Genomic DNA, 22477 nt, shown 5'->3' on the forward strand with positions numbered 1-22477 from the left:
ATCATTTCATTAGGTCATAGGGCATGATTTCATTAGGTCTTAGGGTTTCACCACCAAGGTCAAAAGTTTGATTTTGAAGTGTAAATAAAGGTCAGCAAGGGTATGAGGATGATTGATAAATCAAGCATGATGGTTTGTAAGTCATAGCTACTAAGTTATTATCTTTTAACCTAATGTTATTTTCACCTCAAAAACATGTTTTTGAGGTGAAAACAGAGTATTTTATGTTTATTTGTATTTCATATGTAATTTTAAGTCCCTATATGTAATAATTGATCTTAGCTACACCAAAGCATTTCTCCTTGCTGCAACAAAAAGAACACTGCAAAAATCAAGTCAAATTGAGCATTTATCCACCTGCAAAGACACAAAGAAGAAAAAGGCATTAAAATAGAGTTTTGAAGAAGAACAAGAAACATTCGAAAAGTGGGTTTTTCAAGTGAAAAATCAAAATCCACTCCTATTTAAGCCCTCACATTTCATTTTCAAATTCATTTTCTTCATTTGCCAAGAAAGGAGTGAAAAGGTGAGAAAAGAAGACAAGCTTGAGTGAGTTAGAGTGAATAAATCCCGGCACTGCGCTTTTGGTAGAGTGGCGTTGCGCTTTTGGATGAAGCAGACTGGCACTGCGATTTTGGAGACCGATGATGCACTTTTCACCTGGCACTACGCTTTTGCCTGATTTTCCCAGTGCAAATTAAAACAGGTGCTGCACTTTTGTCCTGGCGCCATGTTTCTGAGCATTGGCACTTCGCTTTTAGAAAGAGAGCCAAAAAAACTCCAAACCCTCAAGCAAACTTCAAAATTTCTCTTGGTCTCCATCATCATAGGTAAGTAGATATCCCTCACCTTGGTTTTGATTTGCAAATATAATTTATAAGCACCATTTTCCATGTTTAATCTCAAATCCTAAAATCTCCCTAATGATGCTTAAACCCTAAATCCTTACTATTCATCCTAGCACCTAGCCCTGTAATCCTAAAATTACCCTATCCCTATTTCAATATCACCCTATCCCTTTTTCCCCTTTACCGCTATTACATATCATTCACATTCCCCTTTGTCCCTCTTCCCCAAGAGCAAATTTCAAGAAAACAAAACCCTCCCTCTCATTTCCTACTCCTCCATTCATTTCCTAGCCATAAGCTCATCTTCTATCCCTTTATTACTCATTTCCATACAACTCAACCTTGCAACACATGGATCTGGAAGATTGAGACTACGAGGAGGAGAACACAGGCAGTGACATTTCTGCAGATAGAGCCATGCAACTGAGAAAACCACACAATGGAGTCAGGATTATCAGAGAAGAGCCATCAAACCTTAGGGAATTACAGGCCTCTGAGTTGGCTATCACATGTTTCAGATACCTTGGTTGCTATGAATTCTATGAAAAGGTAGAGAGAGTTCAATATCACCTGGAGCTCACTAGACATTTTGCAACCCATCTTCAGGACAACAGGGTGACTCTTACTGGGGAACATTCACCATTTCATCTTCCATCATTTCATATGCCACCAAGATTCCTAATGTAGGGGAGAAGTGGTTCAAGCACCAGGATATGGGTGAGTACTATTATGAACCTTATATCAAACCCCAATACAGAAATTAGGTGAAGAGACTATTTCCTTTCAGAATCCTTCTGAACAAGTATGTCCCCGTGATGAAAATCATCATGAAGTATTTCACTTGTGAGGGCAGATTGTTGGAGAGGTAAATCCCCTCTACGGATAGAGGTGATCCCTACTAGCCCAGAATGGGTCTAGCAACAATCAATCAATGCTATTGTGCAAGTTCCTAATTGCAAATAAAAGAGAGGCAATGGACACCTACTTGGATTCCAACGCTATTGTTTGATGAAGAGATGTCGCTCTCGCTCCTTCGCTCTGGCCAGTCACGATCTTCCACGATCTCCATGAATAGATACCTGCACACACGAAGAGAAAGACAAACACAAGCGTGAAATCTAATAAAAGCAACTATACATCAGTCAGAAAGGATGTAATTCACATTAACCATTACAAAGACAAATGAAAATGAAACCATAACAGTAGTCATCTATTATTAAATCAATAACAGAGAAAGGTACAACCAAAGTTCTGACGCTGAGTCCTTCTCTAGAGGGTCCAGCCAGCAAGTCTCTTAAGCATTCACCCTTGGAGGTAGATTCTCCCAAAACAAAGCTCTCTCTCACACAAGCAATACTCACAACCTTCCTTAAGCTTCCTCTAGCAAAACCACACTTGTCACACCAACTACCTACTAGCAGCAGCAGTCTAAGCACTATGAATTCCACACTATCCAAAACTAGCTGCTCATGGTAATGGTGGAGGTTTAAATAGGAGAAGGAGTCTCCATGAATGGTGGAAGGATAAGCTTATCTTCAAGGAAGGTGGTTCCAAATGACGAATAGACATGCCATAGAAAGGAGGGCGATACTCACAAGGCTAACAACCAGGTCTGGAGTTATCTGGAAGGCTGGATGTTAGAACAAATTCGCCCAAACTGGATCAGCGCGGGTGTAACACTGAACCGGAGCGCTGACAGCGCATCATAATAATGGAGCAGGCTGTGTCAGCGCGGCTCAATACTTTCATAGGATGCGCTGGTCCATGAAATTTGACCAGCGCGGAAAGCCTGTGTTCTTCCACGCTAGCAGCGCATCAGTTACATTACCAGCCGCCAGTCAGCGCGGTTATTGTAATAACAGTCGTGCTGATGCAATAAACTTTGGCAAAGTGCGTCATTTGGCCAGTTTAGAGAGCATGAGCATGGTGCATTTGATTTCATGACACAGTAGGGAGACTGACAGAGAGACAGTGACAAATTACTGCGTAACAGATGCCCCCTAAAGCATGAAGCCCGAGAGAGTGGGAGGGGTGAAATGCTTTACAAAACTGTTGAACTGGAACACCACTAGGAAGGACTTGCACGTATGTACAACTGATATCTCGATTACATGTAGTCTAGGCATGGGCGCAGCCATCCAAAAGACATATGAAGAAGGTCTGTGGTATGGACATTCCCCAACGGAGTCGCCAAATTGTTGGAGAGGTAAATCCCCTCTACGGATAGAGGCGATCCCTACTAGCCCAGAATGGGTCTAGCAACAATCAATCAATGCTACTGTGCAAGTTCCTAATTGCAAATAAAAGAGAGGCAATGGACACCTACTTGGATTCCAACGCTATTGTTTGATGAATAGATGCCGCTCTCGCTCCTTCGCTCTGGCCGGTCACGATCTTCCACGATCTTCGTGAATAGATACATGCACAGACGAAGAGAAAGACAAACACAAGCGTGAAATCTAATAAAAGAAACTATACATCAGTCAGAAAGGATGTAATTCACATTAACCATTACAAAGACAAATGAGAATGGAACCATAACAGTAGTCATCTATTATTAAATCAATAACAGAGAAAGGTACAACCAAAGTTCTGACACTGAGTCCTTCTCTAGAGGGTCCAACCAGCAAGTCTCTTAAGCATTCACCCTTGGAGGTAGATTCTCCCAAAACAAAGCTCTCTCTCACACAAGCAATACTCACAACCTTCCTTAAGCTTCCTCTAGCAAAACCACACTTGTCACACCAACTACCTACTAGCAGCAGCAGTCTAAGCACTATGAATTCCACACTATCCAAAACTAGCTGCTCATGGTAATGGTGGAGGTTTAAATAGGAGAAGGAGTCTCCATGAATGGTGGAAGGATAAGCTTATCTTCAAGGAAGGTGGTTCCAAATGACGAATAGACATGCCATAGAAGGGAGGGCGATACTCACAAGGCTAACAACCAGGTCTGGAGTTATCTGGAAGGCTGGCTGTTAGAACAAATTCGCCCAAACTGGATCAGCGCAGGTGTAACACTGAACTGGAGCGCTGACAGCGCATCATAATAACGAAGTAGGCTGTGTCAGCGCGGCTCAATACTTTCATAGGATGCGTTGGTCCATGAAATTCGACTAGCGCGGAAAACCCGTGTTCTTCCGCGCTAGCAGCGCATCAGTTACATTACCAGCCGCTAGTCAGCGCGGTTATTGTAATAACAGTCGCGCTGATGCAATAAAATTTGCCAAAGTGGGTCATTTGGCCAGTTTAGAGAGCATGAGCATGGTGCATTTGATTTCATGACATAGTAGGGAGACTGACAGGGAGACAGTGACAAATTACTGCGTAACACAGATTCTCGAGGCTGTACACTTATCACATCAGGCTCCTCATGCATTTTATGAGGGTGAGGATGTTAAACCTCCCTTATTACTTGTTCAAGAGTATTGAGAAGATGGCTTATATTGTCCAAAGGAAGCCATACCCTCAGCACATGAGCAGTATTTATCATTACTCCCTGTTCAAGGTCATTGTGCTACATCATCTCAGTCTCCTTAACATCTCTTGGGAGACCTTTATTTCTCATGATATCTTCAGGAGTCCTCAAATCCCTTCGCCAGTGTCTCAAGAAGTAGGAGGACCTTCTAGCCAGGTAAAAATAGATGAGGAGGCAAAGGAGACAAGAACTACTGGGGTACCCATTTACATGACATATCAGAGGGACACTAGGAGATTATTTGCAGCAGATAGGCAAGTGTTTTCTCGACAAGATGTGGAAGGGGTCTTGCCTTCTTCATCAGCTCATAGGAAAATTCTAGCTCCAAAGGATGTGCAAGGGGCTTTTCTTTCTTCATCTACATAGCAGGTACAGGTGCAACAACTGCACAAAGGCAAGGAAAAGATGCTAGAGCAGAGTCTTGATGATGAGGAGGAAAGGTACTTTGACTTGATTGAGCATGATGAGCCGGAGCAACGTTATACTCGTCATGGGGTTGAGATCATTGACTTAGAGGCTCAGGATGAGGAAACCATCATAGACATCATCATACGGGAAAGGGAAGCTCAAGTGCAAGCTTTAGCAAACAATTTGCAGAGGGCCAAATATGTCATTACATACTTGGAGAACAAAAACAAACAATTGAGTGACAAACAAGTCCTCATGGAGCAAGAAATGCTTAACTTGAAAAAACAAAGTGGCAAAGAAGCACAAGTCACTTCAACTCCTATTTGAGCAGGAGATTGAAGATGATAGGGAGACTTGGCTTGAAAGAATCAACCTGCACCTTGAGAAGCTGCTATGGAAGGCCAATAAAGATAATTAGATTATCAGACACGTGGCCTATCATTATAGGACCCGAAACAAGATTTGCAATACGAGGGTCAAGAGAATGAAAACTAGGCTAAGGCGGGTCTTGAAAGGCAAGAAAGAGGAGGATAGATTATGATGCTAGCTAAAGCTTCCTTGTCTCATCAGAGCACATGATGATGGTGCTTCTCATGAATTTTGGGCAATTTTTGAGCAAATTTTGGATTTCAATACACAGGAAAACTGCCTAAAAGCACAGCACCATTAGCATCCATTGAAGAAATGGTTTACATTTTTGGATTTAGAGTGATGAGGACATGCCCCCTAGCAAGTTTCAAATTTTTTGGGGTAGAACTGGTCCACCAAGAGGTCAAAAAGCACCCTAGAAATTATCTTTCTAGCACTTTTTGGACACACAAAAGAAGTCTTCGGAGGATCTAGTTTTGAAGATAAAATGAGCTCCAAATGAACAAATTCTAGGTGTTTTAGAAAATAGACTTGATTTCCTTTCCAGTGAGCTATCATGGGCTCAATTTGGATGCCAGGAAGGCCTCCAAAAGGGACCCGAAAGTGGTGCTATGCTTTTGACCAGTGGCGCTGCGCTTTTGGTAGTTTTGCTCAGGGTTGCTATTTTTCCAGTTTTTTGACTGTAATCATGGATTCTCTCTCATGGTGGATGATTTACTATTGTAAATGATGACTTGGCATATAATTATGATAGGTAAATAGTGATAGATGGTAGATTCATTGCTTTAGAAGTCAGTTTGAGCTCAAATGAATCAGTGTTTCACTTTTAGAGGCAAGTTGTTGATGATGCGTATATTCCTGTTCCTTATTCAGTATTAGTTAGATTAGCTCCTCATCTTAGGGATTCGACCCTTGAGGATGGGAGGAGGTTGAAATCATGTCTATATCTTCTTTTTCTTTCTCATGGTAAAGGGTTGGATTCAGCTAGATGCTTAGACTTTGATTGTACACCTTTTGTAAGTAGTTTGGTAGGAGATTAATAAGAATTGCAGCTATTTTTATGGGATCCCTGTGGTATGGAGTTTTAGTACAATTTCTTCTTCTATGATTATATGTTTATATTTTTTATGTATGTCATCAATCATTTCATTGCTTCTAGTTGAATGTTTTCAACTTTGATAAGCAAAATTCATTGCATTAGTGCTCTCCCTTGGGAAATCATTCACCATTTCATGTTTTCTGCAATCTAGGAAGGATTCATGGTTTTCATATGCCCTTATTAGCTTCTCACCAGTCTAAAACATCTCACCCAATTAAACTATTGATTGCTAAATCCTATGCCTACCTTGCCCCATTGAACACCCTGCAATTCTGACCTAGTTCCCTAGATCTAAACTGTCCAACTCCTCCTGATCCAGCAAAACCCCTTCAAAATCCAATCAAAAAATTTGTGCTACTATACCTAGCCTAATATCCTTTACCTAATCCAGTCATATTGGCAGAGATCCTTATGGAGAGAGCCCTCCCCCAGCCTAGTAGGGCTAGCTACTTCGCTAAGCATGGTTTGTGGTTAACCTGGCTTACCTCCTTTCAGCCTGAGGTTCAATCCAGGTGATAACATAGTGTTGACCATACTGGGGAATGAAAGAGTAATAACCCTAGTAATATCTTTCATTTGAATTCTTAAGGTTTTGGATGATGAGTTTTAGAATTTACTAGGTTGAAATGGAAAGTTGTAAAGCAATATAGAAAACTTTGAAATTTGAGCACACTAGCTTCGAGAAAGTAAACTAGGGCCAATCTAGATACAAATCCTGCCCTAGTAGTGGATAATCCTAACTTGATTTCAAGAAGACTCAAAAGACAAGAAAGTTCAGTCAGCTTAACACCTTCCATAAAAGTAGATTCCTGCTCAGATGAGTGGTTGTTCTTAGAAGATCTCCCTTTTGATTTTTCATTTGACATTCCTCTATTTAGAACCAAATCTGAAAGTGCACTTGATGATATAGTTCTATACCTAGAGTTTATTGCAGATATTGAATTTCAAAAGGCAAATCGATCAATCAATGAACATATCCTAAATTCCCCTTAATCATCCCTTACTACTGCTAAGATCCCTGAGTTTTCTGAACCGATGTCCACTGCCCTCAATTCATCATTATTCCCGTGAACCTCTGAAGTTCATTCCCAACCATTGTTTATACCTACACTTCCCCTTCAACCTATCATATCCCATCAAACACCTATCACTCATAGTTCTCCATCAACTACTCCATCAACCCCTAGTAGTCTAATCATTGTTTTAAATCCACCTCTAGTCATGGTTGCCCAGTATGCACCCCTTGTTTTACCTTAGAATCTTGCTGCTATGCCTGATGATTAGCAAAGTAAAATACCTCTCTTTGATGCTACTCAAAACATTATAGCTCAGCAACATGTTGATAAAATGAATGACTTCTTTGACCTCCATGAGGTAGAGATAGAAGGTGTGACTATGAGATTGTTTGTACAATATTTTGGATGTGAAGTTCGAAAATGGTTCAGAGCTTTACCCACAACCTCTATCACCACTTTACCAGTCCTCCATAAGCAATTACTGGATCGGTGGGAGGTAAAGTAGAATCCACTTCAAATTTTTTCCGAGTATGAAAATATCAAAAGGAATGTCGGTGGAAGTGTGCAAGATTATTGTGTGAGGTTTAACGTAGTATATAATGCTATTCTGGCAATCATTAAACCACTAGAGGAGTTAGATTTGCTCAAGTTCCAGATGGTTTTGATAATGATATGGCATATCAGTTATGGGAATGTGATCCAACCACACTAGAAGACATGTAGAAGAACATTGTGAGTGTATAAACAAATCTACTAGCCAAAAGAGCAAGAATGAGATCTGAAAAGAGAGTGACCACAAAGGAGGAAGCATCTACCTCAGATGTCAAGATGGATACTTTGATCCAAATAGTGGAGAGGATGCTTGACCGGTTGACCATCACAAATAGACCTGAACCACCAATCAGGAATCCAGATTTTAGAGGATAGCAGCAACCCCAATTCCGGATCAAGCAGAGAGAACAAAAGGCACCAGACCAACCAGCACAACAACAGCAGATCATAACTCCTTTGCAACAGAATTATGTTAAGGGAATGGAAGAAGAAGAAGATGATGATCCAGTAATTGAAGCAAACCATTTTTTTCACTACCTATGGTATGCCCGTCTTTCTAACGGAAGATGAAGAACATGCAGAGGTTCCAGACATTCAAAGGGATGAAGATTACATATTAGCAAACGATGCAGTTTTGGAGGTCGAGTCTGATGATTAGCAGTGAGGTTATATGAATGCTTTGACAACACGATAGAGGCATTATTCTTTGAGGAGCAGAGACATACTGCTCAATCCCATTCATAAAATAAAGGATGTGCAATCAAAGAATGACTCCTCAAACATTAAGAAGAAAGGGAAAGAGCCTACTGATCCGAGCTCTAGAAAAGTACCATCACCAAATATCATTGCAAACAAGAAGAAAAATTAGCAAAATGCAGTGAAAAAGCAAGTAGAAATGAAGGACATTGCTGTCAAAGAGGTAGAAAAAGTTTCATCCTTTAATTTAGAAAGTGAAATTGCTAAATTAAAAGTGTCCATTCCTTTTACTAAGCTGGTAAAGAATAGCAATTATAAACACCATATATCTAGAATTTTGCAAATAGATCCTTTGTCAGACATGGTAAATGTTGAAGATGATCATCCTGAACTCATTTTTGGCCCAACCATAGAAGGTCAGCCTAAAGATAGTGAAGTCCATCCCTTTTATTTGAGTATTAGACGGCATGAGTACATTCTCCATAATGCCATGTTTGATTCTGGAGCTTCTGACAATTTGATGCCTAAAGCCATTATGGAGAAGTTGGGCCTGGATATTATCGGTAAATATCATGATTTGTACTCCCTTGACTCTGGTAGATTTCGTTGCATTGGTCTTATCAAAGATCTGGTGGTGTCTTTAGATCAAATCCCAGCCAAAAATGTTTTGAAGGATGTGGTTGTTGCTAATATACTGCCTCGATTCGGTATGCTCTTGTCTAGATCGTGGCGTGCTAAAATCAAGGAAACTTAACAACTTGACTTCTCTTATGCTACCATCCCCGTTTTCGGTCAATTGAGAAAGTTGTACTAGGAAAAGAAAATGAAATACATGATTACTAGTAAAGAGAAGCCTATGAATCATCCGATAAATGTTGTACATACTGATTTAGAATCATTTTTTTTGTACTCTGATAGTGGATTAAATGATGCATATATTCAGCTTGTAGAAGTAGATGATGTACCAAAAATTTCTGATAATTTTAGGGCAGTCCTTAATCAGGAAAAAGAGAAAGTAGCAGGTTCTTCTTAGTAGCCTACACAACAGCAAAAGGTTAGTGAAGAGCAGAAAAATGAAGTAATCAGCCAAGGTAAGGTAGAGAAGGAAACAAAATTTCAGCATCTAGAAGATGAAGTTGACCTTCGGAGCATGGACTTTGATGGTGTTGTGGGTAAGGACGGTGCTGGTATAGGAATTGGGATTCACATCCCTACTTTCTAGCCTACCAAAGTCCCAAGTAATGTTAGAGTATGTTCTTACAAGTTGGCTTTTGATTTCTCTAACAATGAAGCGGAGTATGAGGCTTTGATTACAGGTCTTAAAATTTTTAAGAAACTGAATGCAAAAAGGATTTTTGTCTATGGCGATTCAGAGCTAGTAATCAAACAAGTAAAGGGAGAATATCAAGCAAAGCATTCGTAGATGAGAGCCTACAGAAATGTAGTCCTAGATATTTTGAGAATGTTTCCTAAATATACCTTGACAGCAGTACCTCAAACTCAAAACATTATCGCAGATTCACTCACCACTGCGGCAAGCAATTTGAAGATCCCACTGAACTCCAGCAACAAGTTTGAAATTCATGTCAAACATCGACTTGTTGTTTTGGATAATTTGAGGTATTCACAAGTGTTTTTGGATGATAATGAAATCAATGCCTTATTGCAGAATGAAGGAAAGTTCAAGAATGCTTCCATTGATGATGATTGTGATTCCAATGAACAAGAGATTGAGGTGAATCAGATGGAGGTATTACAGCTGAAGGATAGCATTATTCCTAGAGGTCTCATACCTTTAGAGTATCTTTTTCATCGGGATGATGTGGCAAGAAAACTGAGCTTGGTTCCTACCGACAAAGCAGTTGAAGATGTCAATCTTGGAACAACTGACAAGCCCAAAATTGTAAAGCTATCAAAAGCATTGTCTCCAGCGGTAAAATCCAAGTATGTTAGATTACTTTCTGAATTTTCTGATGTTTTTGCATGGGATTATTCAAATTTGAAGGTGTATGACAAGGATATAATTCAACATACTATTCCTATCAAGCCGGATCAAAAGCCTTTCAGACAGAAGTTGAGAAGGATTAATCCAAAGATGCTTCCATCCATCGAGAAAGAGGTAAACATATTGTTTAAAGCTAGCATCATTGTTCCAATTAGATTTTCTGATTGGATTTCGAATTTGGTTACAGTACGAAAGAAGACCAGAGAGATAAGATTGTGCATAGATTTCTGGAGCCTTAACAAGGTGTCCTTAAAAGATAATTACCCACTTCCTAAGACGGACCATATTTTGCAAAGAGTAGTTGGAGCATCATTGATGTCACTACTTGATGGTTACTCAGGCTATAATCAGATCTTGGTGCATGAAAAAGACCAAGAAAAAATTGCTTTCACAACACCTTGGGGAACTTTTAAGTATGCCAAAATTCCATTTGGATTGAAGAATGCTGGAGCCACTTTTCAGCGGGCGATGGACATAGCTTTTTCTAATGAGAAGGAGGTTTTCTTAGTTGTTTATTTATATGATTTGATGGTATTTTCTGGTTCTAATGATGAGCACTTGCACCACTTGAGGATTGTTGTTCAAAAATGTAGAAAGTTCAGGATTTCTCTCAACCCGAAGAAAAGTCTTTTTTCCATGGACGAGGGTAAGCTCCTTGGTCATATTATATCCAAAGATGGTATTTGCATTGATCCTTCAAGGGTGGTGTCCATTCAGCATATAGATTTTCTACGCAATAAAAAGAAGATCCAAGCTTTCAATGGTAAGATGAATTTCTTACGCAGATTTATACCAAATTTCGTGAAACATTTACGTGAAATAACTAATACGTTGAAGAAGGACAATGTTGTAAATTGGACTGATGATGCTATGAAAGCATTTAATTTGGTAACATTTTCTTTGACCATAGCCCCAGTCTTGATTAGTCCTAATTATACTCACGATTTCATTATATTTTCATTTGCATCCGAACACACCATGGACGTGGTATTGATGCAAAAGAGGGATCAAGTGGAGAAACCTATTGATTTCTTCAGTAGGACTATTCGAGATGCTACCTTGGGGTATAATATCATTGAAAAACAAGTGTTGGCTCTCATAAAAGAATTGAAAGATTTCAGAGTATACATTTTGCATTCACATACCACAGCATATGTTCCTAATGCAGTAGTCAAGGATGTTCTGATGCAAACTCATCCAGAGGGAAGAAGAGGGAAGTGGATGGCAGCAATGTTGGAATATGATTTAGAGATTAAACCCACCAAACTGATCAATGGACAAGGCTTGGAAAAACTAATGGCTGAATCAAATCTGCATGCTCTAGACATAAATCTCATTGTAGCAATGTTGGAGGATGAAGATGGTCGCTCGCTCATTCAGGTATCGGAAATGCTTCTCAAATAACCTTGGTATTCTAATATAGTGTATGCTCTTCAGCATATTTTGCCTCCTCCTGGAATGCCAAGAAGTAAAGGTAGGTCACCTAAACTTAAGTTTGCAAAATTTTGCATTTTAAATAGTGCTCTTTATTGGAAAGATCGTGGAGGAGTTCTTCTTAATTGTTTGGTTGAAGACGAAGCTCAGCAGGTAATGAATTGTTTTCATAGAGGTGATTGTGGTGGTCATTTGTTTTGGAAAAAAACAGCTAACAAAGTGTTGAGAGTAGGATATTATTGGCCAAATTTGTTTTAATATTTGTATAAGATAGTAATGAGCTGCCAAGAATGCCAAGTTGTTCAAGGAAAAAGGAAGTTGCTTCCTCTTCCTTTGAAACCAATTGAAGTAAATGCACCTTTCTAGCAGTGGGGACTTGATTTCATAGGGGAAATCCATCCTATATCATCAGCACAACATTGATGGACCTTGATAGCTACCTATTACTTCACCAAGTGGATTGAGGCCATTCCGACAAGGCAAGCCACAGATATGGTAATTATCTAATATTTAGAATCTAATATCTTGTCTCGTTTTGGTTGCCCTAACAAGATTATAACAAATAATGCAACAACATTTAAGTCCAAGAAGATGGTGGAGTTTTGCAACAAGTACAATATTACATTGGGTCATACCATAGCATACTACCGGCAGGGCAATCGATTGGCTGAGTCATCAAATAAGTCCTTGGTGAATATAATCAAGAAAATGTTGGAGGCAAATAAGAAGAATTGGCATCGAAAGCTTGTTAATGCATTGTGGGATGACAGAGTGAGCAACAAGAAATCCATAGGTGTGTCACCTTTTGAGTTGGTTTATGGTACTGATATAGTATTTCCTACATCACTTGCAATCCCAGTCATGAGATTACTACAGAAAGCTAGCAGCGAAGAGGATGATATTCAATGCAAAATTAATCAAATAATTCACCTTTAGCAAACACAGGAATAGGTTTCCCAAAACACTTTCCAGTTGCAAGAGAAAATAAAGAAGGTTTATGACTGCAAAACCAAAGCCGAAAAGTTTTAGCTGGAGGATGTAGTGTTGCAGTGGGATGCATAGAATGAGGAAAAGGGAAAGCATGGTAAGTTTGACAGTCTATGGAAAGGACCATACAAAATCTTAGCTTATCAAGGACAGAATGCCTTTTTGTTAAAGGAAATGGATGGCCCGGATTGTTCAAGAGGGCCAATGAATGGTAGGCTCCTAAAGCATTACTACTTTTGAGGTTGTTCCCTGAATTTACTTCAACTTCATTGTATATACCAATTTGATTTTCCTTGCAAGTTTTCAAGTACACTATCATTTCAGCTTGGGGCCCGAAGTGAAGGCTATAAAATTTGAATGATTAGTGTCAAGTTTGGTTGATTTAGTTTATAGTCACGTTTTGAGTCAGTTTGGTTGAGAGTCTCTTTTCAGTTGTATTGAGTCATTTTTCACCTTTTTTGGTTTTGACCGTATTGCCCAACAGATGAGACATTTTGTCTACAGTGTTCTTGACACCTCCAAGGAGTTGCCATCCCCAATAAGGCCAATGTTAGTGTCAGTATTTGCATACTTCCATCATGGATCAAAATTCACTCTTTTCATTCTCATTTTAGGGGTCCCATATTGAAAATTTTGCATCATTCCATTAGGTCATGACATACTGATCCACTGATGATTGTCCTCCTTTCAGAAAATCTAAATTTTTCCCTCATAGAGTATACTTTCTGATCCTTCTTTAGGTTGTCTTTAGTTATGATTTCATGATCAATCTGGAGTTATCATTTCATTAGGTCATAGGGAATGATTTCGTTAGGTCTTAGGGTTTCACCACCAAGGTAAAAAGTTTGATTTTAAAGTGTAAATAAAGGTTAGCAAGGGTATGAGGATGATTGATAAATCAAGCATGATGGTTTTTAAGTCATAGTTACTGAGTTATTATCTTTTAACCTAATGTAATTTTCACCTCAAAAACATGTTTTTGAGGTGAAAACAAAGTATTTTGAGTTTATTTGTATTTCATATGTAATTTTAAGCCCGTATATGTAATAATTGATCTCAGCTACACCAGATCATTTCTCCTTGTTGCAAGACAAAGAACAATGCAAAAATCAATTCAAATTAAGCATTTATCCACCTGCAAAGACACAAAGAAGAAAAAGGCATTAAAATAAAGTTTTCAAGAAGAACAAGAAACATTAGAAAAGTGGGTTTTTCAAGTGAAAAATCAAAATCCACTCCTATTTAAGCCCTCACATTTCATTTTCAAATTCATTATCTTCATTTGCCAAGCAAGGAGTGAAAAGGTGAGAAAAGAAGACAAGCTTGAGTGATTTAGAGTGAAGAAAGCCCAGTGTTGTGCTTTTGGCAGAGTGGTGTTGCGCTTTTGGTTGAAGCAGATTGGCGCTGCGCTTTTGGAGATCAGTGTTGCACTTTTCACCTTGCACTACACTTTTTCCCTATTTTCCTAGTGCAAATTGACACATGCACTGCAATTATGTCCTAGCGCTGCACTTCTGAGTGTTGGCGCTGCGCTTTTATAAGGAGAGCCCAAAAACCTCCAAACCCTCAAGAAAACTTCAAAATTTCTCTTGCTCTCCATCATCACAGGTAAGTAGATATCCCTCACCTTGGTTTTAATTTACAAATCTAAGTTATAAGCATTGTTTTCCATGTTTAATCTCCAACCCTAAAATCTCCCTAATGATGCTTAAACCCTAAAACCTTACTATTCATCCTAGCACCCAACACTACAATCCTAAAATTCCCCTATCCCTATTTCACTATCACCGTATCCCTTTTCCCCTTTACCACTATTCCATATCATTCAAATTCCCCTTTTTCCCTCTTCCCCAAGAGAAAATATCAAGCAAACAAAACCCTCCCTCTCATTTCCTCCTACTCCATTCATTTCCTAGCCACAAGCTCATCTTTTATCCCCTCATTCCTCATTTCCATACACCTCAACCATTCAAACATGGACCTGGAAGATCGAGACTATGAGGAGGAGAACACAGTCAGTTACACTTCAGCAGATAAAGCCATGCAACCAAGAAAACCACACAAGGGAGGCTAGATTATCAGAGAAGAGCCATCAAACCTTAGGGAATTGCTGACCTCTGAGTTGGCTGTCACATGTTTCAGATACCTTGGCTACTATGAATTCTATGAACAGGTAGAGAGAGTTCAATATCACCCCAAGCTCACTAGACTTTTTGTAGCCCATCTTCAGGAAAACAAGGGGACTCTTGCTGGGGTAAATTTCACCATTTCATCTTCCATCATTTCAGATGCCACCAGGATTACTAATGTAGGGGAGAAGTGGTTCAAGCGCCAGGATCTGGATGAGTACTATTATGAACCTTATATCAAACCCCAGTATATAAATGAGGTGAAGAGATTATTTCCTTTCAGATTTCTTGAGAACATGTCCCAATGATGAAAATCATCATGAAGTAGATCACCTGTGAGGGTAGATTCTCCAGGCTATACAATTATCACATCAGGCTCCTAATTCATTTTACGAGGGTGAGGATGTTAAACCTCCCTTACTACTTGTTCAGGAGTATTGAGAAGATGGATTATATTGTCCAAAGGAATCCATACCCTCAGCACATGAGCAGTCTTTATTATTACTCTCTGATCAAGGTCACTATGTTACATCATCTTAGACTCCTTAACATCTCTTGGGAGACCTTTATTTCTCATGATATCATCAAGGGTTCTCAAATCCCTTCGCTAGTGTCTCAAGAAGAAGGAGCACCTTCTAGCCAAGTAAAAATAGATGAGGAGGCCAAGGAGACAAGAACTACTGGGGTTTCTGTTTACATGACATATCACAGGGGCACTAGGAGATTATTTGCAGCAGATAAGAAATTGTTTTCTCCATAGGATGTGGAAAGGGCCTTGGCTTCTTCATTAGCTCATAGGCAAATGCTAGCACCACGTGATGTGGAAGGGCTTTGCCTTCTTCATCGAGGCAATAGGTACAGGTGCAGCAGCTACACAAAGGCAAGCAAAAGATGCCAGAGTAGAGTCTTGATGATGAGGAGGAAAGGGACTTTGACTTGACTGAGCATAATGAGCTAGAGAAGTGTTATACTTGTCATGGGGTTGAAATCATTGACTTAGAGGATTAGGACGAAGAAACCATAAAAGACTTCATCATATGGGAAAGGGAAGCTCAAGTGCAAGCTTTGGCGAACAATTTGGAGAGGGCCAAATATCTCATTACATACTTGAAGCAAGGAACCAAAATTTTGAGTGACAAATAAGTCCTCATGGAGCTAGAAATTCTCAAGTTCAAATGAAAAAGTGGCAAGGAAGCACAAGTCACTTTGACTCCTATTTGAGCAGGAGATTGAAGATGATAGGGAGACTTGGCTTCAAAGAGTCAACCTGCACCTTGAGAAGCTACTATAGAAGGCCAACAGAGATAATCAGATGATCAGACACATGACCTACCATTATAGGACCTGAAACAAGATTTGTAATATGAGGGTTAAGAGAATGAAAACTAGGCTAAGGCGGGCCTTGAAAGGCAAGAAAGAGGAGGATAGACTTAGGATGCTGGCTGAAACTTCCTTGGCTCATCAAAGAACATGATGATGGTGCTTCTCACCAATTTAGGGAAATTTTTTAGCAAATTTTGTCATTTGCAAATTTTAGATTTCAATACACAGGAAAACTGCCTAAAAGCACAGCACCACCGGTGCTTCACTTTTCCTACGGGCACCCATTGAAGAAATGGTCTATATTTTTGGATTTAGAGAGATGAGGACATGCACCCTAGCAGGTTTCAAAGTTTTTGGGGCATAACTGGTCCACCAAAAGGTCACAAAACACCCTAAAAATGACCTTTCTGCCACTTTTTAGACACACAGAAGAAGTCTTGGTCAAATCAAGTTTTGAAGAGTTAAATAAGCTCCAAATGAAGAAATTCTAGGTGTTTTGGAAGGTAGAATTGAAGACCTTTCCCATGAGCTATCATGGGCTCAATTTGGATGCCGGACAGGCCTCCAAAAGGGACCTGAAAGTGGTGATGCTCTTCTGGCAGTTTTGCGTAGGGTTGCTATTTTCCCAGTTTTTTGACTGTAATCATGGATTATCTCTCATGGTGGATGATTTACTATTGTAAATGACTTGGCATGTAATTATGATAGATAAATAGTTATAGAGGGTAGATTCATTTCTTTAGAAGTTAGTTTGAGCTCAAATGAATCAGTTTTTCACTTTTAGAGGCAACTTGTTGATGACACCTATATTCCTATTTCGTATTCAATATTAGTTAGATTAGCTCCTCATCTTAGGGATTTGACCCCTGAGGATGGGAGGAGGTTGAAGTCATGTCTATATCTTCTTCTTATTTATCATGGTAAAGGGTTGGACTCAGCTAGATTCTCAGAATTTGATTGTATACCTTTCATAAACAGTTTGGCAGGAGATTAATAAGAATTGTAGCTATTTTTATGGGATCCCTGTGGTATGGAGTTTTAGTATAGTTTCTTCTTCTGTGATTATATGTTTATATGTTTTATGTATGCCATTAGTCATTTCATTGCTTCTAGTTGAATGTTTTCAACCTTGATAGGCAAAATTCATTGCATCAATGCTCTGCCTTGGGAAACCATTCACTATTTCATGTTTTTTGCAGTCTAGGAAGGATTCATGGTTTCCACATGCCCTTCTTAGCTTCTCACCAGTCTAAAGCATCTCACCCCATCAAACTCTTGAGTGCTAAAGCCTATTCCTACCTTTCCCCATTGAACACCTTGCAATTCTGACCTAGTTCCCTAGACCTAAATTGTTTAGCTCCTCCTGATCTAGAAAAACCCTTTCAAAATCCAATCAAAAATTTTGTGCTACGATACCTAGCCTAATATCCTTTACCTGATCCAGTCATATTGGTTTAGATCCTTATAGAGAGAGCCCTCTCCTGGCCTAGTAGGGCTAGCTACTTGGCTAAGCATGGTTTGTGGTTAACCTAGCTTGCCTCCTTTCAGCCAAGGTGATAACAGATCCCAAGGGTGTGAAAACAACAGAGAAACTAATTAAAAAGAAGAATGATGAGATTGCTGCCTTGAAGAAGTAGCTCAAAATTCCTCATCTGCATCACCTTCAAACAATGGAAGTCCTAGAAGCACAAAAGGACATGAAGAGCTTATGGACCTAGCCCTAAAGCTAAATGATCAGCTTAAAGAAACAGAGAAGGAGTTGGAAATTTTGATTTAGTCCAAGTAAAGTGACCTAGCCACACCTTCCACAACTACCATCCCTACAGTAACAACAATAGTTCCTTCCACATTGGCAGCATCATTGGCATGAACAACTCCACCTACCACAACACTGCCAATTACTACTGAATCCACTACAACAACAAGTACTTCAACTGAAAAAACCATAGAACTAGTAAAAGTTATGGAGGAGATGTTCATCTAAGCTACAGAGCTCAAAATATTAAAGGAGAAAGTGGAAATTTTAGAAACTGACTGTAAACTTTCTCAAATTCAGCAAAGAGGAGAAACACAAAAAGCCCTAAGGATGGGTGAGAAAATCAAAGTCCTAGAGAAAGATTTAACACTGCAGAAGCCACTAGGACAGACTAAAGAGATGCTCTAGGCCAATATCATTGACTCTGTCAATGATATTTGGCCATCAATTCAAGTTATATTTGAGCAAACTGAATTGGTGAAGGTAGCCATTAAGGCTATCTAGAAAGTGAGGGAAGAATTAGGAGACCAACCTGAGGATGAAAATCAACTCATCCACCTCCTAAACAGTAAGAACAGACATGAGCTCCATGAGCTTGGTGGTGAGCTCCAGTATTGTAGCAATAATGCTACAACTCCTGGAACTCCCTTCTTTAATTTTATCAACCCGGTAGTTCGTAACAAACTTGGAAGCGACGGTGCTGTATGCACAAGTACTAGCTCTTGCCGCAGCTGTCACTTGGTCAGCTGGCACAAGTCCGCTAGGAGCTTAAGCCAACTTCTATGAGCTCTTAGAAGAAGCTTTTTAATTGATGGATGAAAGCTAACTCGAAGGAAGCTAATCTAATTGCGAAAAGAAAATGAAAGCCAAAAAGGAACGCAAACCCTAGCAAACCCTAATTCTACCAACTAGTCCTACTGATGCAAAAATGAGAATGCAAACTACGAGAAGAGATGCCATTACTTCTATGAAGGTCAAATACATGTGTCTACACTACCTCTAGCTGAAGAAAACATCTTTTTGTATTTTTGACTAAGTTATGAGAATTATCATGCATGTGCTTTTAACTAGCTTTTCACTGTGCAGAGGTGGATCAAGGATGAGAAATGCTTGGGAAATGTTGGGAAGGTTCATAGAGGGTCTAAGGGGTCCCTAACACCCTTCCAAAGAGTCTCACAAATTTTGGCTACCAAGGAACTGTGTTTATGAGCTTCTACAGGAAGTCTGCAGGGGTTCTACAGGATGTTCTGTAATGGAATTTTGGAGCATGGGTGAGTGAGGTAAGGTGCATGAATGGATAGGGAGGCAGGGTAGGGGCCTGAAATGACCCAATGACTGATGGATAGAGTTGATGAGAGGGTGTGGAAGTCTAGCTTGCATCAAAGAAGGTTTAGGCAATGGAAAAGCAAGAAGGTAGGGTTACTTGGCAAAAGAGCAGATGGGAGATGAGGAAACAGACTTGGTGATGGAGGAGCTGATCTGGACGAGGCTCAGATGAACGAGGAGGTGATGAAGGTGCCCTGCATAGTGTTTACCTGATCAAACCAACTACGTCTTGCATACAAGCAAAATATCAGATGATCTATCTAACAGTTTAATGAAATCAGTGAACAACAACTTTATTCATGACAAGAATCACGTGCAACATGTGAACAGAACATTATCAAAGAGATATAAACGCATGACTAAATCCAAACACTCTATTCTAAACATAAAAGGCTACTTTAACCATCAAAAGCAACCTAAGTAACAAAGCACAAATTAAATCTAAAGAGCAGACTTTATTTTAAGAATGCAGTGAACACACATAAAGATAAACAAAGGAGGTACTGGGCGCTTGAGATGGGCCCAACCCCAAGAGCTACAGCCTCCTAAGAGAAATTTAGAGCTGGTGCAAAGCTGGATTCATCTTTATTGATCAAGAAATGAAGAGTTACATCAAAACTGTCCACAAGAAGAACTTGCAAATGAGCTGAAAGCAAAGCTAATCTATTGCATCCAAATCGAACTATAAACTAGCTAACTATCTACTGGCTAACTAGCTAACATCCACTGGCTAACCTAAATGAGGCCCTAAGCCTTCTTATTTATACAATTTGAGGACCCAACAGTCCTCCTAAACTTTAGGGACTCGGCTGCCCAAAACTTGGAGTTAACAGCAGTCCTACTTGACTTGCTTGGCTGCCCTTATGTTGATTGATTCGGTGGCCCTTGAACTCCGAGCTAATGGTGGAGAATTTGAGGCAAGGGCCCATAAATGAAGGGGATAGCTTCCTACAAATCCTCTAGCTTGTCTTCCCACGAATTTGGCTGCCAAGTGCTCATTAAGACCTTCAATTTTGTCTCCAAATTGACCAAAAAGGCTACACAAAGCACCCATTAGACTTGTTGGCATAATGACTAACCAAATTCACTCTATTAGCATAAAAATAATCAAAAACATGCAATAAACCAATGAGAATGGTGGATTAAGTCAAATTAGGAGGTTGAATGAGCCCAAATAATTGTACATTTTTGGGGCTCATCATCACCCCCCTACTGAAAGTGTTGCTCATCCTCTGAGCAACCAATCTCTCTCTCCTCATCTTTGATGGCCCTGGTGGCTTCTTTGGCTAACATCTAGGCCGATTTCTCCTCTGGCTTCCCTCTTTTCAAACTTCCTGTAGAAACAGTTCGTTGGCTTCCTGTAGAAACAGTCTGCTAGCTTCCTGTAGAAACAGTCTGCTAACTTCCTGTAGAAACAGTCTGCTAACAGTTCTCTGTCTTCCTGTAGAAACAGTCGGCACTGTCTTAGCCTGCTTGGCTGAGGGTGCTTTCTCCTCGAACTGTGCTGCCTGAAAGCTGACGAATCCAACACAAATGGCAAGTCTAATGTATTATAAAAGCACACAAGTACAATGAACTGCCTGAGAATAGATATTGCATGCCAAAGCTAGATGGGAAAAAGTGTTTCCAGGCCTTTAACTGGTTTCTCTGCCTCAACAAGACAGAAAGAAGTTCTAATCTAAACAGACACCTCTATGAACTCTACACCGCCGAACAGAAGAAGGTGAGAAACATAAAAAACCTTGCTTTTTCTTGACTGGTGGGCTCAAATTTCCTAAATTCTGTGAAAATTTCTCAAGTGAAATGGCTGCCCTGCACTTTGCTAAAGGAGTATCAGATTGAAGAACCCTTACAAGAATTGATATAACATCAGCTCCAGCAGCTTTGAGTTGTAAATCGGGGTCTGTGGATACTGTAAACCGACATAATACTCCTGCAGTTTGGTCTTGAAAAAGTTGTGTATCGACAATATTTGAAACGCAGTCTTTGCTCAGAGGCATTTTTTCTTTTCTTAAAATTAGATTTTGACAAGCTTTCTGTTCATTTCCCTTTCGTTTCCTTTGAACGCTCTCTGTCAAAGCGCTCAAACTTGGCTTGTTTCAAGGTATCCTTGCAGCATCCACGTTGACTTCTTTCTTAACATCTGTCATCAGCCTGATCTTTCATGGCATGTTTTGCACCATCTCTATGGAAATCCTTCACAGTTACTTTGGATGCTTCTTTATGCTTGTACTCTCTTTTCTAGCGGGTTCATCCTTTTGTGCTGATACTTCAAAGAGACTCTTATGAAGAAATGAAAGAATAGAACCACCAGATACTTGATATGACATTATAATCTGCCTGAATAATAGATAAAGTACTCAAATCAGGGAGGCTCTCTGCTTTAATCAAATCCATCTGACTTTTACTGCTTTCAAGTGATGAGGAAGAAGGTTGAATGCCTAAGTCAGTGTAAACTGCAGCTTTTTGTGGTTAGAAAGAAAGTCAAAATTCACTTTAACACTGGATCTCAATTTCTTCTTTTCTTCAACAGTCAAATAAGTACCGGCCCTTGTTTCACAGAAAGTTCTTCCTCAACCTTTGCACCAGTCATAGCCATCACATTTTTGTTTTCCAAAATCAACGGCTCTAGCTTCTCTTGCTTCTGTTCCAGATGAACTTTCCATTGCTATTGAACAAAACTTTGCAGATGGATCTGCATTTACTGGTCTGGCAATCTTCCGCTGTATATGCTCCATAGCCCCCTCATTTGTGTGTTTTTGCAAACTGTAGTTCTGCAATGGCATCAGAGATTTCTGTAGCAATCTTGATGGCGGCTGCTCTTGTGCTAATAAAAATTACCAACAAAATCCACACTTCCAGTTGTGTGCAAGTTGACTAACAGCTGAGCGCTCATTGATGTCTGCGTGATGGTTGGTGGAGTGAGGTGGCAACGACGTGTGCACTGGCTTTTTAGAACTACAGTGATGTTATGAACTGCATGTCTTCATCTATCTGTCAATCGTCTGATGTCCTGTGCACTGGAGTTCAACAGATCTACCACTAACTGTG

Source organism: Pinus tabuliformis, chromosome 3_2 (genome assembly GCF_031772625.1).
Source record: "Pinus tabuliformis cultivar Carrire ecotype Pingquan chromosome 3_2, CPIR1, whole genome shotgun sequence".
In the NCBI taxonomy this organism is placed as follows: Eukaryota; Viridiplantae; Streptophyta; class Pinopsida; order Pinales; family Pinaceae; genus Pinus; species Pinus tabuliformis.